Source organism: Pelobates fuscus, chromosome 13, assembly GCF_036172605.1.
Source record: "Pelobates fuscus isolate aPelFus1 chromosome 13, aPelFus1.pri, whole genome shotgun sequence".
Lineage (NCBI taxonomy): Eukaryota > Metazoa > Chordata > Amphibia > Anura > Pelobatidae > Pelobates > Pelobates fuscus.
Window position 1 is genome coordinate 39,343,523 of NC_086329.1, and position 15,465 is coordinate 39,358,987.

At 39.8% G+C, this 15,465-nt stretch overlaps 1 protein-coding gene across 7 annotated transcripts in view; it reads right to left on the reverse strand.

Moving 5' to 3' along the window:
- The window catches only part of SIPA1L1 (signal induced proliferation associated 1 like 1), a 284,823-nt gene that overhangs the window by 231,221 nt on the left and 38,137 nt on the right, over positions 1 to 15,465 (reverse strand). The window contains exon 1 of one of the 7 annotated variants that reach the window (XM_063439712.1): positions 2,937 to 3,091. The exons of the other annotated variants lie outside the window; for them this stretch is intronic. The gene's annotated coding sequence lies outside the window, so the exon portion shown is untranslated. Of the gene's footprint in view, positions 1 to 2,936; positions 3,092 to 15,465 lie in introns of those variants that run through there. 7 annotated transcript variants of the gene reach the window in all.

Below are 15,465 nucleotides of genomic sequence, written 5' to 3' on the forward strand. Positions count from 1 at the left end.
TCCCTTTCTCAAGTCTGAAGCATTTCTGAGCAAGACGACACATAGAATTCAAAGTTGAGTTGTGATATAGGGGTTAAAGCAACATGAGTGTAGATAAGACACAGGTTTGGTAGAAAATAGACACCATCTTTGCAGAGGGTCATAAATATCTTTCTGAAGAGCAGAGTGAGGGGGGAGAGAGGGAATAGAAAAACAAACAAGCAGACAGTGCAGAGGATGGTACACTTTATACATGCACACACACATAAATGTGTATATGTGAACGCATAAACACATGTACATATACATATACATAAACACATATACATACATGCACATGAACTCATATACACAAATATAAATTTGCTTGTTTGTTTTTCTTTTCCCTCTCTCCCCCCTCACTCTGCTCTTCAGAAAGATATTTATGACCCTCTACAAAGATGGTGTCTATTTTCTACCAAACCTGTGTCTTATCTACACTCATGTTGCTTTAACCCCTATATCACAACTCAACTTTGAATTCTATGTGTCGTCTTTGCTCAGAAATGCTTCAGACTTGAGAAAGGGAGGTTCTCCCGAAAGCTTGTCACTAAAAAATTCTGTTAGTCCAATAAAAAAGGTATTACAAGATACGAATTTTATCTGTTTTTTACATCTACATCACTGGACTAATACGGCTAGAATTTCTACTTGAACACTATATATATATATATTTAACACATAACAGATAATATAGTCAACCATAACAGGTGCATTCTGTGCTGAGGTATATTGCCATAGATCTCTTAAAAGATTGTTTTGTATTGATTCAAGGCCTCTCTATGAGGAGATGCTGATTAGCACAGCATGCGCAATATCCTCCTTATGCTTTCCTGTGGGAAAGCATTGACTTAGCACAGATCCTATAAATTGATGATCTCAGCCATGGAGGCGGGACCAGCCGCAGGAAAATTTGTTGACATTTTTATTTTAATTTGAGTACATCCAGCCTCACTACCTTTGAAAGAGCTGGAGTGGCTGTTTCATCGGGGTCCAGCTGCTCTCTAATCTTCTTGCAGTTCCTCTCTGCTGTGATGCCGGGGCCAGAGTGACGACATAGTCACAAAACAGCACGCGAGGAAGCAGAGAGGAACTTCAGGAAGATCACTGCTCCCTCACACGCTGCCTACAATGCTACCTCGGCTCCCGCGGCTGTCCGGCTCCCATGCTCCCACACCTTACCTAAAGAACTGACAATTTCCAGGTGCCGGGGCAACCTGGCGCCTGGGATTTGTCGATCCTTGGGTTAACTCTACCAGACAGCCACTAGAGAGACTTCCAGGTCATTAGCATCATCCCGCATCACCCAAAACCTCATAGGAAACTTTGTTTTCCTGGCACTATAGTTTCGCTTTATGCGTATTTATACATATATATTATAGACACACAAGTCATACAGGGCTGGTGCTAACATAAGGCGGCACAAGCAGCAGCCTTAGGGCGCACCAACCCGAGGGGCGCAAAAATGTCCAAGTGACCAGCAGGAACACGCAGAACTCTGCTCCCGCCGGTCACTTTCTGCAGCAATTTACTAAGCTGGCTGTGTGTTGGGGGGTGGAGCAGCGAGGAGCGACTGCGGCCAATCTCTTCATGAGCTAAAGGCCGGCGGGACACGTGACATCATATCCTGGCGGCCAACTGCTATGGGGAGCGGTGGAAAGCTACTACAGTGCACCAGGACTTCTGTTTAGCAACTATAAGAAACAGTAGGTCTGTGTGTGTGTGTAAGAGTTGTGTGTGTGTGTGTGTTTAAGAGCAAGTGTGTGTGTTAGAGCCAGTGTGTGTGCGCTTGTGTCTGTATAATTAGCGTGTGCGTGTAAGAGCGCATGTGTGTGTGCGCGTGTGTTAGAACCAGTGTGTGTTTGTGTAAGAGTTAGTGTGTGTTAGAGTAAGTGTGTGTTTGTGTTAAGAGTCAGTGTGTGTGTGTGTATATATATATATATATATATATATATATATATATATATATATATATATATACACGCTACTGTTACCTGTCCTGATGAAAGCTCCATGTTGGAGCTGAAACTTTGATATTTTATATGGAATAAATAAAAGCAAAATGTTACTACTTCAACCAAGTCCCAGGAGTGCGATTGTTCCTACACCCATATCTATCTTTGCCACAACCAGCACCGGGCACTACATAAGTCTTCTTGGAGTGCAAGCTACTACGATATATCGATATATATATATATATATATATATATATATGCCAGTAATGCGTGTGTGACAAGGGGGTAAAGAGACCACAAAATTAGGATGAAGACACAAAAACATGAAAAGAATGCCAAACGGGATAAAATATACAAAAAGGAAAAACAAATAAGAAAAGGGTGGTAAGAGGGGGAAAAGAATGGGTAAGAGGGGCAAATGGGGGATATTAGACAGACGGATGAAGACAAATGTTTGGGGCAGCAAAATGTGTCTTCGCCTGTGTAGACAGAAGTCCTTGCACCGGCCCTGAAGCCATACATATCTAAAGATATATATATATTTTAAAACAAGAAGGAAAAAAAACAGGTTAGCACTTGCTGATACTTGGGTATAGTTGCACAGCCAATATCTTGCTGCTTTAGAACTGCCTTTCATAGGAGTATTTCAAAGTGGCTTTCAAATTGTTTTTAAATGTATGGGGTGAGATATTCTAGTCGATTAGAATGTGCAAGAGCTACACTTTAAACTGCCCTAATCTGTACAGGTTTTAAAAAAAGGTCAAATACGGAGCATGTTAATGTGAAGGCAATAAGACACCAGCAGTCAATTAATGGCTGGCATTTAGCATCTCATGTGACCCATTGCAGGATGCCGATGGTCAGCGTACATGGTGATTTCTCTGTAGGCATCCTAAAGCTTTTGTCAATTAATGTGAAGCAATCATAATACAGAAATACCATCCATATAATTGGGGTCTTTACCTCGCACAGCAGGGTCTCTTCTTTAGTTGTCCGTGTCTCATAAGTCAATGCGGTCACCAATAATCCTGTATCCATGTCTCAGCTTGTTCAAAAACATTTAAAGGGCAGACATTTCTCACCCCTTGCGATTGTATCTCAAGGAATAAGGTTACACGTCACCTTTTGGCAAATCAGATAGAACCTAAATTAATATGGATTTAATTCCTCTTGTTTCCTTCCTTAAAAAAAATAATGCGTCTTGAAGGGCGACAACCCTTGGCCTCCTAATTCACCAAGTTAAGCACTACCCCCTCCCACAATGCATTTAACACAGCCTATAATCAGTCACACACATGCTACATCATGAAATCACTTATTGTCTGGCTCTTATCATATGGTGTAACTAGATCCTTCTGAATTGAAGGAGTGTCTGTGCTTGTGATTCAACAACCACAAAACCATATGCAATGACAATATTAAAAGGGACCATATGCTATTATATTAACCAGTGGTTGGCTCATGAGAAACTACAACTACCAAGAAAAACACTTTAAAAAAAAATTTTTTTGCATCAAAACAAGAAATTTAAAACTTAGAAGTAATTCGCACTCTTGTCCTCTCATTACTACAGAGATAATGTAAACTGAAGGAACAAAAGGTTGTGAAAGATGCAGATACAAACATACATTGACTAATATGTGAACTGTCAGGAATTCCAAGTGAATTTCAAATAAAAAAGGTCAAACTGAAAACAGTCGTCTTAGAGAAGGTTTCCAATTGGGCTATTGTGCCCTAAAACTTGAAATTGACTTAAATGTCATCATGAATCACTGTCAACTCACACTATAAATCAGAAACCCAGGGAGAGAGAAAAGACACAAATATAAGTGGAGACACAGGGGGTTTAGAAAGCGAATATAAGGGAAAAGTAGAGCACATCTATCAATTCCCTTCTTCCCTAGACAGCCCACCATGTATGATTCATCTCCCATAGGAGCGACACAAGCATTATAAAATCACACGAAAGCACAAGAACATGAAAAAAAACATATCAAGAATATAAAAATAGAAGAAATCCCTTTCTGAAGAATGACGTTGAAAATCTGCATTGTGTTGTCCAGGACAAACTTACAATATTGGGTTCCAGGGCTTTTTTAAGGGGTCGACACATAATATAATCATGGAACCAGCAACTGCCCACACTATAGATTGTATACAATATCTGTGCCACATTTCCCCAGTTGTAGGACCTCTTTGAACACCAGTAAGAGTCGCATAAAAGTGTTTGGTGAGGGGGCGAGGCCTGGCGGCCTGGCGTGTCCGGGATGCGCTCCGGCGCTTAGACTGATAAATCACAAAAATCCTGCAGTTTATACCCCCACTGATGACTTAGTTTGCCCCTAAAGTACCCCTCTAACCAGTGGGGACGTACCAGAGCGAGTCTGATGTCTTGTGGTGTCTGCGCTGATGGAGGGCAGAGGGTTGACCTTGTGCGCCTTGGGGGGGGGGGGGGGGTGGAGAAGCGGACGATGTTCGGTGCCCTCCCTTCCCTGGACTGTAGGGGGTGATCACGGTCCACTCCATGGAGGCCTCTGCAAAATGCTGAGGGCGCACAGCATTATCGCAGGCACCACACTGCACCCAAGATGGTGGACACAGTGTTCTCCCCCAATCCCTGCAAAGCATGTCTTGCTGCTCAAACACAACTATACTGTCCTGATGGGCAGAGGAGGAATCACTGATGGAATTCCAGCCCACCAGCTGGTCAGAGGGGCTACAGTGCCAGACTGAGTGGAGGGCGGCAGAGATCTATCTTTGATATCCTGAGCCTACACATCATGCAGATGGGCGAGATCCCACATACATCGGCTAAATCAAATAAACTTGGGTCATTTTCTCCCTGACCCAGAGACATTGACGAGCAGCATCTACCTGATAGTCTACACTCAGGATATTCACTATTCACCTGAAGGGGGGACCTCCTGGAGGTTTAACTCGTGATACTTCTAGAAAAACTTGATTTGGAACACAACTGCAAATGAAAGAAATACATTTGATACTGTCACTTTAAGAAAAATATAATTTATAGAATTTTGGTATTTCCACTTTAATAATCCTCTGCAGCAATATGAATTGAAAATAATAATGCATAAGTAATGACAGATCCCGCTTGGGATTGCTTCACAGAGAGAATTAGACTTCAGTAGTGAAAATTAAAGTAGATCCTGATTTGGACTGAATAGCAGTGTCCATTAGACTTCAATAGTAAAACAAAATAAAATAGATCCTGCTTTGAGAAAATATATCACAGTCCTTTAGATTCTGGCAATAAATGAATTTAATTAGAAAAGAGTAATCAGCTGAATGGTTACTACCAACAGTGCAATTTAGGAGTAACAAGGACCCAGAAAGCAGACAGGTGTATTCACTTTTTGTCCTTCCAAATAAACATAAGGATTGAACTAATTCCTTTCCAGAATAGCGTGGATTATGGTTCCCTGTAGTACATGGAGGAATTTGTGGTTAAGTCTGTTCCCAATCTAGGAGTGGAAAAGTCAGCGATGTCAGGATCACGCAAGAGAGGTTCGGTACACAGGTAATCAAATAGAAGAGCTCCGTCAGTAACAAGGTATGCGAGAGGCAAAAATTAATTGAGCAATCTGGATGCGTCTGCGGCTTCCTTTTGAAAGGGAAGTGCGTTACGTCAGACGCATGGGCAGAGTCAGATCGGCGAAACCCGGAAATCAGACGGGTAATGCAGATCGGAAGGAAGATATTGGGGAATCCTGGTAACTCTAAACCAACACTCATTATTCTCTCACAGTTCCTAATCTACCTTCTCTTGCTGTTTCTTCTCAGTGCACACACTCTACTTACTCCCTCACCTCATAGTGTAAAGCTTAGCACTGGGCTGATTCTATCTTGTTCAAAAAATACAAATAAAAAGTGTGCTGCTTCATACATATGCATTGTTAGCAAGCTATGACTTTCTATTGGTTACCATGGCATATACTATCTGATTTGTCACAAGTGTACCTTATTCCACACATCAAAAATAAAGAATAATAAAATTAAAAAAATAAAGTGTTTGGAGTCGCTGAGTAAATTTTACAATTAACGAAGAGGTCACTAAATTAAAGGGGAAATGGTCATGATTTACCTCACCCTCTGCTCCCATGCCGCATTGTTCTTACAGAGGAAACTTTTATAACACCCGTCCTTACTGGTCTCTTCACTGAGTTGCCCTGCTTTTGTACAGTTCCCCAAGCAGGGCAAACGTCCGCCAACACACTGGCTCCATTGCTAGCATTCTGGTATCTGAGCAGAGCGCTAGCATCATCAGATAGGCAGTTTCTTTAGTAACCACAGCACTTGTTGGCAGTATTTTTTGCTCTCCATGTCAATCAACTCTTCAGAGTCTATGCACAAGAACTGATTGACAGCTGGGAGAAAGCCTGACATTCCAATAGTCTCCAAGTCTATACAATTGCTAGCAGAACTGCTGTTACAATGTACAGAAGAAACTTGATGCTCTTTAAAAAGAGTGAAAGCACTTTTGACCATGAAGGGCTCCCTTTAAAGCCGTGTACACAATGTTGATTCTTGACAAAAAAGGCAAAGAACCACAAAACTGGCAAAATGTGCTGAATTCCTGAAAAATCATCCATACACTACACTACACTTTACATTTGTGCAACCATAACCCCAAATGCTACAAAGAAAATCTTAAATGTATTTATAATTTCAGATGTAACTTTGTTTATTTAACATACGCATAAGTGCAGACACAAACAAAGGTAGACATAATTATGATATACATTTTACGCACACATGAACAGGCAGGCACACACATGTAAACATACATATCTTAATCAACATAGTTTACAGTAGGATTTCTGTTCCAATTGCAGATTTTTTTAGATAAATCCCTTGCACTCGTTTGTTTGTATCATGTAAATAGAAGCATAAAATACCATGTGTTCAGGCTTGTTAACTGGGACCGAACCATTAATATGCTGCACATATTTACATTGGAGGCAAAATAAATTGCATCAGAAAATGCTTTAAATCCTGCAAAACATTAAACTGCTGAGTAACTTCAAAAGACAGCCCAAATAACAGAAATCCTATATGATGGATTGTTTTCAAATAAATAAAAGCTCTTGCCATATCACCTGGAGGCAATCACGGAGGTATAGGCCTGGGAGACGAGAATGATTAATAAGCTAAATGTCACTGCTATTCAAAGTCAGAATATATGGAGTATTAACAAGAATAAAGAAGCATGTTGTAGTTGTGTCTTTTCAAATTGTTAGGTTTTATTTTGTTCATCAAATATACAAAATGAAAATGATCGCAATTGTCAGTGACAATAATTATTGATAAAAGACTGGAATTATTTATATATTACCAAAACCAAAGTAGAGACTCTCTGTTAATGTCTTATATTATAAGGGGTGTTGATCTATATCAGGGGTAGGCAACCTACGGCACTAGTGCCATGCACGGCACTCAAGGTGTCTTTGTACGGCACTCAAGGCTGCTAGAGCCAAACAGGCTCTGGCCTATCAGGAGTCCCAGTGAAACTTCAGATATCTGCTAATACGAAAATCTGGTGAAGGACAATCCGTAATTTATATATTGCAGCACGTAGAGGAAGTGACCTCAGATCACTTCCTCCCAGCACTTGTGAATGGGAATCCACACTGTGGTAGAGCAGCCCACAGCGGATATTGCAGCTCCTGCCCTTCACCTGTACCTGGCCAGCCTGGTCTCCACTGGAACCTAGGGAACCAACCCACACTGCTAGATATACACATAAATGCACAATAGCCCTCCCCTCATACAAATAATACGAACAGCCCACGAACAAAAATACACACAATCCGCACAAACGTAACCCGCTAACAATCCACATACATGCACACAACCCCACATGCAGCCTCTCACATGCAATACCCCAAACAGCCCCCACACATACACACACTACCAAACACACAATGTGGCATATCTATCCACACACACAATTCCACAAGTAGCCCCCATACACAGCCCACATTCATAGGTACACGATACCACAAACTACTCCTGAACATATACAATATAATAGCTCATATACGCACAAATACAAAGATACAAAGCAATTACAATATAAATAACACAAGCAGAATACGGCAGCATACAGACCTCAATTTTAAAAAATAGGACCGACACGCTACGGGACATCACAATCCTATATTGGCACAGTGCTGCTAAAAGGTTGCCTACCCCTGATCTATATTATCATTCTGCGTACCTTTGGTATAAGTTAAGTGCTCAAAATATTTCAGATCTCAGCTGAACAATGTACAAAAACAAGAAACAGCAAAGAAAAATGCTGTATAGATCCCATTAAAAAAAAAAAAATCATTGAGAAATAGGTAGAGACATAGATAGAGAGAGATTTGCATCTACGTTTTCTAGCTTCCAAATGTGCTTACATAGAAACATAGAATGTGACGGTAGATAAGAACCATTTGGCCCATCTAGTCTGCCCAATATTTTTTGAAATACTTTCATTAGTCCGTGGCCTTATCTTATAGTTAGGATAGCCTTATGCCTATCTCACACATGCTTAACCCCTTAAGGACCAAACTTCTGGAATAAAAGGGAATCGTGACATGCCACACATGTCATGTGTCCTTAAGGGGTTAAACTCCCTCACTGTGTTAACCTCTACCACTTCAGCTGGAAGGCTATTCCATGCATCCACTACCCTCTCTGCAAAGTAATACTTCCTGAAATTAATTGTAATCCTTTGCCCCTCTAATTTAAGACTATGTCCTCTTGTTGTAGTAGTTTTTCCTCTTTTAAATATAGTCTCCTCCTTTACTGTGTTGATTCCCTTTATGTATTTAAATGGTTCTATCATATCCACCCTGTCTCGTCTTTCCTCCAAGCTATACATCTTAAGTTTCTTTAACCTTTCCTGGTAAGTTTTATCCTGCAATCCATGAACCAGTTTAGTAGCCCTTCTCTGAACTCTTTCCAAAGTTTCAATATCCTTCTGAAGATACGGTCTCCAGTACTGCGTACAATACTCCAAGTGAGGTCTCACCATTTTTCTGTACAATGGCATGAGCACTTCTCCCTTTCTACTGCTAACACCTCTCCCTATACAACCAAACATTCTGCTAGCATCGCCTGCTGCTCTATTACATTGTCTGCCTACCTTTAAGTCATCTGAAATAATTACTCCTAAATCCCTTTCCTCAGATGTTGGTTAGTAGGGTATCAAACATTCTGTACTCTGCCCGTGCGTTTTTACATCCAAGATGCATTATCTTGCACTTATCCACATTAAATGTCAGTTGCCACAGCTCTGACCATTTTTCTAATTTACCGAAATCATTTGCTATTTGGCTTATCCCTCCTGGAACATCAACCCTGTTCGGGTAGAATTACTGAAATGTTATTTATATTATGCTCATTGTGTCTACAATGCTTTTCTTTGAAAAGCAATTGAATTGACACTGCTCAGCACAAACAATGAAGCTTGTGCTGGGCAAAATGGGATAAGATCCGTAAAAGCAAGCTCTGCAGTTGAAAATGTAGGCAAAGGAGTTTAGAAAAACTATTAAATGCATTCTTATCTGCACTGAACAGTTTCATTAACAAAATATGCATTGTGTAAGTTAGACGCTCACTTTAATTATGGATATTGCCAGGCGTGATGTGGTAGATAGTGAATAGTCGGGATGTCTGAATCTTGCTACCTTTTAGCTAGCAGGAAGTTGCAGAGAATGATGGGAGGTGTAGTAGAACAGGTGGTGGGCAGAGTATGAAGCCCATCATTTGTTTACAGTGATCAACTGGATAACATACATTATGTTTACACTGCAAAATATATCATAATGAAGGTCAGAAAACATAAATCAAAATTGATTATAAATATAAGAAAACACCAAAGAATAAATATATATGGAATTGCAGAACAGGAATAAAAAGAAAGAAAAAAAACGATGTATTCTTCCTCTAATTTTAAAGGTAAGATATCAATATTGCACAGGTTTTTGTGCATTTGCCCCTTACACGTATCAATTAAAACCCATATATTTAAAGAACAGATCTAGTGCTGTGGTTTTATCCAGCCACAGTGAGATGCCCTTGTAATGTGGGTGAAATCTATTTAAGATAGCTTTGGTATTGATTCTTGTTCCACATGTCTTTTAACCTCCTTCGGTGTAATACAAAGCCAAGTAATGGCTTTATTTGAATCTGCTTAATCCTCTTCTTGTACTAATCTTAAAGGTCTATTTAACTCATTCCCAGCTGACTAATGCTGCAATAATGTCTGCAATATAGTAACAATATGTTATTTAGCGTACAATGGGCCTTCTATAATTCTATTCAAGTATTAGATTGTGCAGTGTCATTTCCACAACAATGCAAGCGTTGCGTGGGAATATGTTATCCTACATCATGCTAAGCATCCATTTTAGAGGCAAAATCTGCAATCTGTAAACTTAGCACCAATGTAGATGTATATTGGCAGTGCATATCTGCGTTATCTTTGAAGCTTTGTTTACTCTGCCTATCAATAAAGTTGGACTTTGATCCTGCTCATTCATAAATACTCAAAGGCTGTCTAGACAACTCCTTCCTTTACAATTAAGAAAGAGGAAACCATTTCAATGAAGTGAATTATTCAAATCGGATGCCGTGTTGAGAGATATGATATACACTGGCACGATCATTTTTAACTAAAATCTGATTTTCCTCCTATTTTGTTTTAAAGTAATTTAGTTATACACATGTATTATATAAACTATTGGTGATTTCAGCTGCACTCTGTTAACGTGTTGTCGTACAGGTGAGTACGACAGATGAACACATGCTGTAATTTCATAATATGACCTCTAGGATGCTCACGGAAATTTAGCATTTTAAATTATATTTCACACATGTGCTAAAATTCTAGTACATTATATAATTATGTAACAGCATCTTAAAATACCCCTGACAGAAGAAAAACAACTGGATGCATCTATTATAGACAGGTCTTTACTGAAGAATAAACTTTGGCTGTAAAGCCTCTATGAAGCAGATTTATATAATTAAGGGCTTGTATAAGCACTATAACCACTGTAATGGTGCTAGGAGGTTGCAGGTGCCTACCCCCAGTTCTGTATCAAACCAATTTCAAGCAGTTTGACTAAAACCAGATCATCCTCCCCCCTGCATATTGATAACGCGGAATTTGCAGTTGTGTCTTATCTGCACTGCAGAGAGAGACTGAGTAAGTCAGCTCATGTGCTCTGCTTATCACGCTTGTCTAAATATGGACAAAATAGATATTTTTAAAGCAGATAAGTAAATTCTGCATTAGTAATAAGGCACGTGAGTGGGTGGGCCACAACTGCCTACGAGTAACCTACTTTTAAACAATCTGCTTTAAAACAGTTTGAAAAGGAAGTAGGGGTCGTTGCACACACATACTAGCACCATAACCATTGCAATGCGCTGTATGACTTACATTATCATTTTAGCCATGACTGTGACAAGGTGTGCACATGGATGAGTAGGCTCTTTTCGATCTGGGACTGGGGAGAACTGAAAAGGACTGCAAATTCTAGGCTGAAAAATTTCCTGGTGATTTTCCAACAATTGCTCAAGTGAATCGTTTCTATAGTGAACAAACCTATAGGTAATGTACCCATAATTAAGAATTAGATGTGTCCCCTTTTGCCCAGCCAGATTGGAAGCCGAACAATTGCCAGGAGTTGTATCATAGCTATATTTTAGGAAAAATACAATACACAGGGATCTGGATCTAGAGAGTAAATATATCACAGGTAAACAGGCAGCTACTGCCTATAACATAGCCAATCAAATGATTGACAGTTGACATTAACACAAAGGAATACCATGGGGTATTCAAGCATGAAAAAAAGAGCACTAATTAAAACAAATCAGCCCCCACTTGCTTTAAATAACTATTTTCCAGGTGGTAGTTTTAACAGGTTTAATGACAGAACATTTGAAGTCCATTTTCAATAATGAAAAGAGATCTCGTTTAAAATGTAATAATAACACACTCAAAGATACATTGTAATTTCTTTAACTTGGAGCCGAAATGTTATAGTACTGTATAGTGTTGGTATAATGCAGACTCCATCATGCTAAAACCAGCAAGGTGTTGAATGAATATATCTTTGAAAGGGAGTGCTAGATAAATAGTGATGTTGTAGACAAAAGTTTTATGACGTCTAGAAACAATGATTTGCTTTGAATTAATAAGGAGGGGGAAAAAAAGCCTTTTAAAATCCCTTTTCAGCAGAGGATCAACTTCAACCCTCCTACAGCACTACCCGCTATGGCAGAGGTATTGGACCACCTAAGAATGACTAACAAATGTGTGGTTTGTTGGCAAACGATGGAACATTAAACAGAGCTCGAAAGAGTGTCCAAGAACACTCAGCCATAGTAACGGCTGTATTCCATTTAGACACAGTGAAAGAAACAGATTCATGTTGTTGACTCAAAAGAAGAATTTGATTCATTATCTCTCAATGCATTCACCTAACTAAATAAATACAATGTTTAAAGATGCCATCCTTTCTTACACAGTATACTTTTTTTTTCTGGAGGAATGAGGCAGTAGAGTAATGGGGGGAAAAAACAGAATATGTATATATCTTTATTTTGAGGTCTTGCACACGCTTTACCTTCACAACATTTTCTACACAGTTTTAGGCAAACATAAATCTATTTGATTTTTTGAAGCTGCCGTACCGTGCAGTGCAAGGCCAGCTCAACTGAGAGTGTCAGCTGATCACTCACAGCTAGTAAACTAAGCTCCACACCGACTGGATTAGCTCAGACAAAGCTTTCATCTCTACTGAAGGATGTAGTGGAGGCAGGGAGCAACACCCAGCAGATCCCAGGAAAGCAATGTGACTACTTACATTGGGGGAATGGCAGGTCACTCCTGGTACCATACCCACTATTTTCCCAAACCAGTCCTCAAGACTCAACAACAGTCCAGGTTTTGTCAGTATCTCAATTGGAATAAAACCGGGAAATGCAAAAATCCTGGGTTGTTGGTGGGCCATGAGGACTAGTTTGGGAACTACCTGCTTAGAGTGTTCCTCTAGAGTGTTACAGGCAGCACCAATTAGTGTAGTTCCATGCTATGCAAATCCATCATCTGCATTCAAACACTACACACAAATACAAATCTGTATTCACACACATTGAATAAATACACCCCTTCATTCATACACTGTACACAAATAATTATGTAGCAACACACACACACACACATAAATAAACCTCTGCATTTGTCGGATTAAATAAGAACACCAGACAAGTACATTTGTGGTGACAAGCAGGTTTAAGCCTGGCTAGTATTTTAAGACTTGAAATGTTGAGCCTTGATCAATAGTGGGGCTAAAACAGAAGGATACAGTCCGTATACTAGCCAGAGCCAGTTTCTGGTCTAACAGCATGAATATATCATTAACAAGAGAAGGATAAGCAGAAAAACAGTAGAACATAATTCAGGCTGTCACCATTTTAACAAAAGATTCATGTAAAAATAAATGTATTTTTTGGATTAAAATTAACTAAAGTTCTCTGGGAAAACATGATTCTCATACAAAACCAATATTGCATGAAATAGAAAGAATAAAACTGTTTTTTTTTTTTTTTTTTAACTTCCCTCCTGTTATTACACACTCTACAGGGATGAACATAGATTTGGATCTGGTTAATGGCATCAGCTATGCTTGCGCAGAACAGAAACACATTCATGTTGGCCAAGTCAACACACAATCTGTCCTCAATCAGTCCAATTCAATAGTGGTTCTTTTCAAACACCACCTGCAGTGAGCATCACTAATTAAGCGAATCAGCAGCTGACCATCTCCGTACTGAAGAAGGACCACTGGGAGGAAAATGTAAATGTAACCCTGGGAGATACGTGGGTCTTTTCGGTGTAATACACATTTCACATCATATTCTATGCTTCAGTTATTTTGAAAAAAAAAGGTACAATCCTTTCCAGAAAAACATTAGAAACAAAAATAAGAAAACATGAGAAAAAAAAGGCTATTATGTGTGGTCCAATGCCCATTTTTTCAGTACTTTGTATTAATACCACTAAGAAAGCATAACCGTGTTCAACTGAGAAACGCAAATGCTCAGTGGGTTAGAACTCACTCTGTGCACTGGACATTTTAAGTCTCTTGTGCTTTACAGAGTAGAAATATATTTTAGCACATCCCAATCATGTGATGAACAAGGACAGCTAAGCCACAACGTACCAATCTATTTTCTCAAGACAAGAAATGAAACACGTGTGGCTATTTCTATTTGGATTACCTTACTGTGAAAAAAAAAAAGAAAGAAAGAAAGAAGAAATTCCATCAAGCCAAGGGCAACCTCAATATATTACCAGTTTAACCTTAAAGGGACACTGTATGCACTGTAGCTACTTCATCATATTGGTGGTTATAGTGTCTGTAGTACCCTGCTTTCAATGGTTCAAAGAAAACCAAGAGTCCCCCGCAGCCATTCCCTCTGTGCTGCTCCAACTAATGAGGAAGCATTCGCCCGAGCAGACATGCATGTTGTGATTGGTTGAGAGTGTCAGCTGACTGCTTTCAGCCCATCACAGCCAACCATTGCTGGTATGAATTGGTATGGCAAAGGAAGTGTTTTATGTCTGCCTTTCCACACAGCCAGAGACCCTTACATGGTGTTAAGCCGTTTAACACTAAATGGAGGGATGGCACCAGGTTACACCAGGCACTATAGCCAATTTAATCAGACAAAATGGCTATAGTGCTGAGAGTGTCCATTTAAAAAAAAAATGTAGATATGTAATAAGAACTAAATTTCACATTAAAAATATACATAGCCTCTTGTGATTTTCTTTCCCATATTATAAATACCAGTTTTCAATTAGCAATGCATAGATCAGGGGTTCCCAAAAGGTAGATCCCAAGGAGTTTTAAAACTATAGCTTCCATGATGCTTTATCATTCTAAAGGTACTCAAAGCATCTTGGGAGTTGTATTTCTACAGTGTCTGGGAATTTACCTTTTGGGCATCCATGCCATACATCATCAGAAAGCATCTTATATTGCCATTGTGGAGGCCACTGGAGACCCATGGACAGTGGCGTACACACCGCGGTTGCAGGGATCGCAGCTTCGACTGGGCCCGTCACTCCAGGAGCCCCGGCCGCCCTGCGGATCCCTGCAACCGGGTGTCTGCCACCGTGTGTTGCGGTCCCGGCTGTGCGGTTTCCACATGGAAATGAATATCATCATCAGAGTGGGCTCGGTAACAGCGCCAGTGGCCATGGATCAGTTTTGCACCAGGGCCCCATGGATTACGTGTACGCCACTGCCCATGGATCACATTTTGTGCTACTGTACTAGTAATCCGCTAGGTGAAATTGTACTGTGGACTGAACTGGATGCGTCAGGTTGTTCTATATACACAGTAGATACTCAAATAGATTATATTTGTATTGTCTTCAAAGTCTCCGCAAACAGTTCTA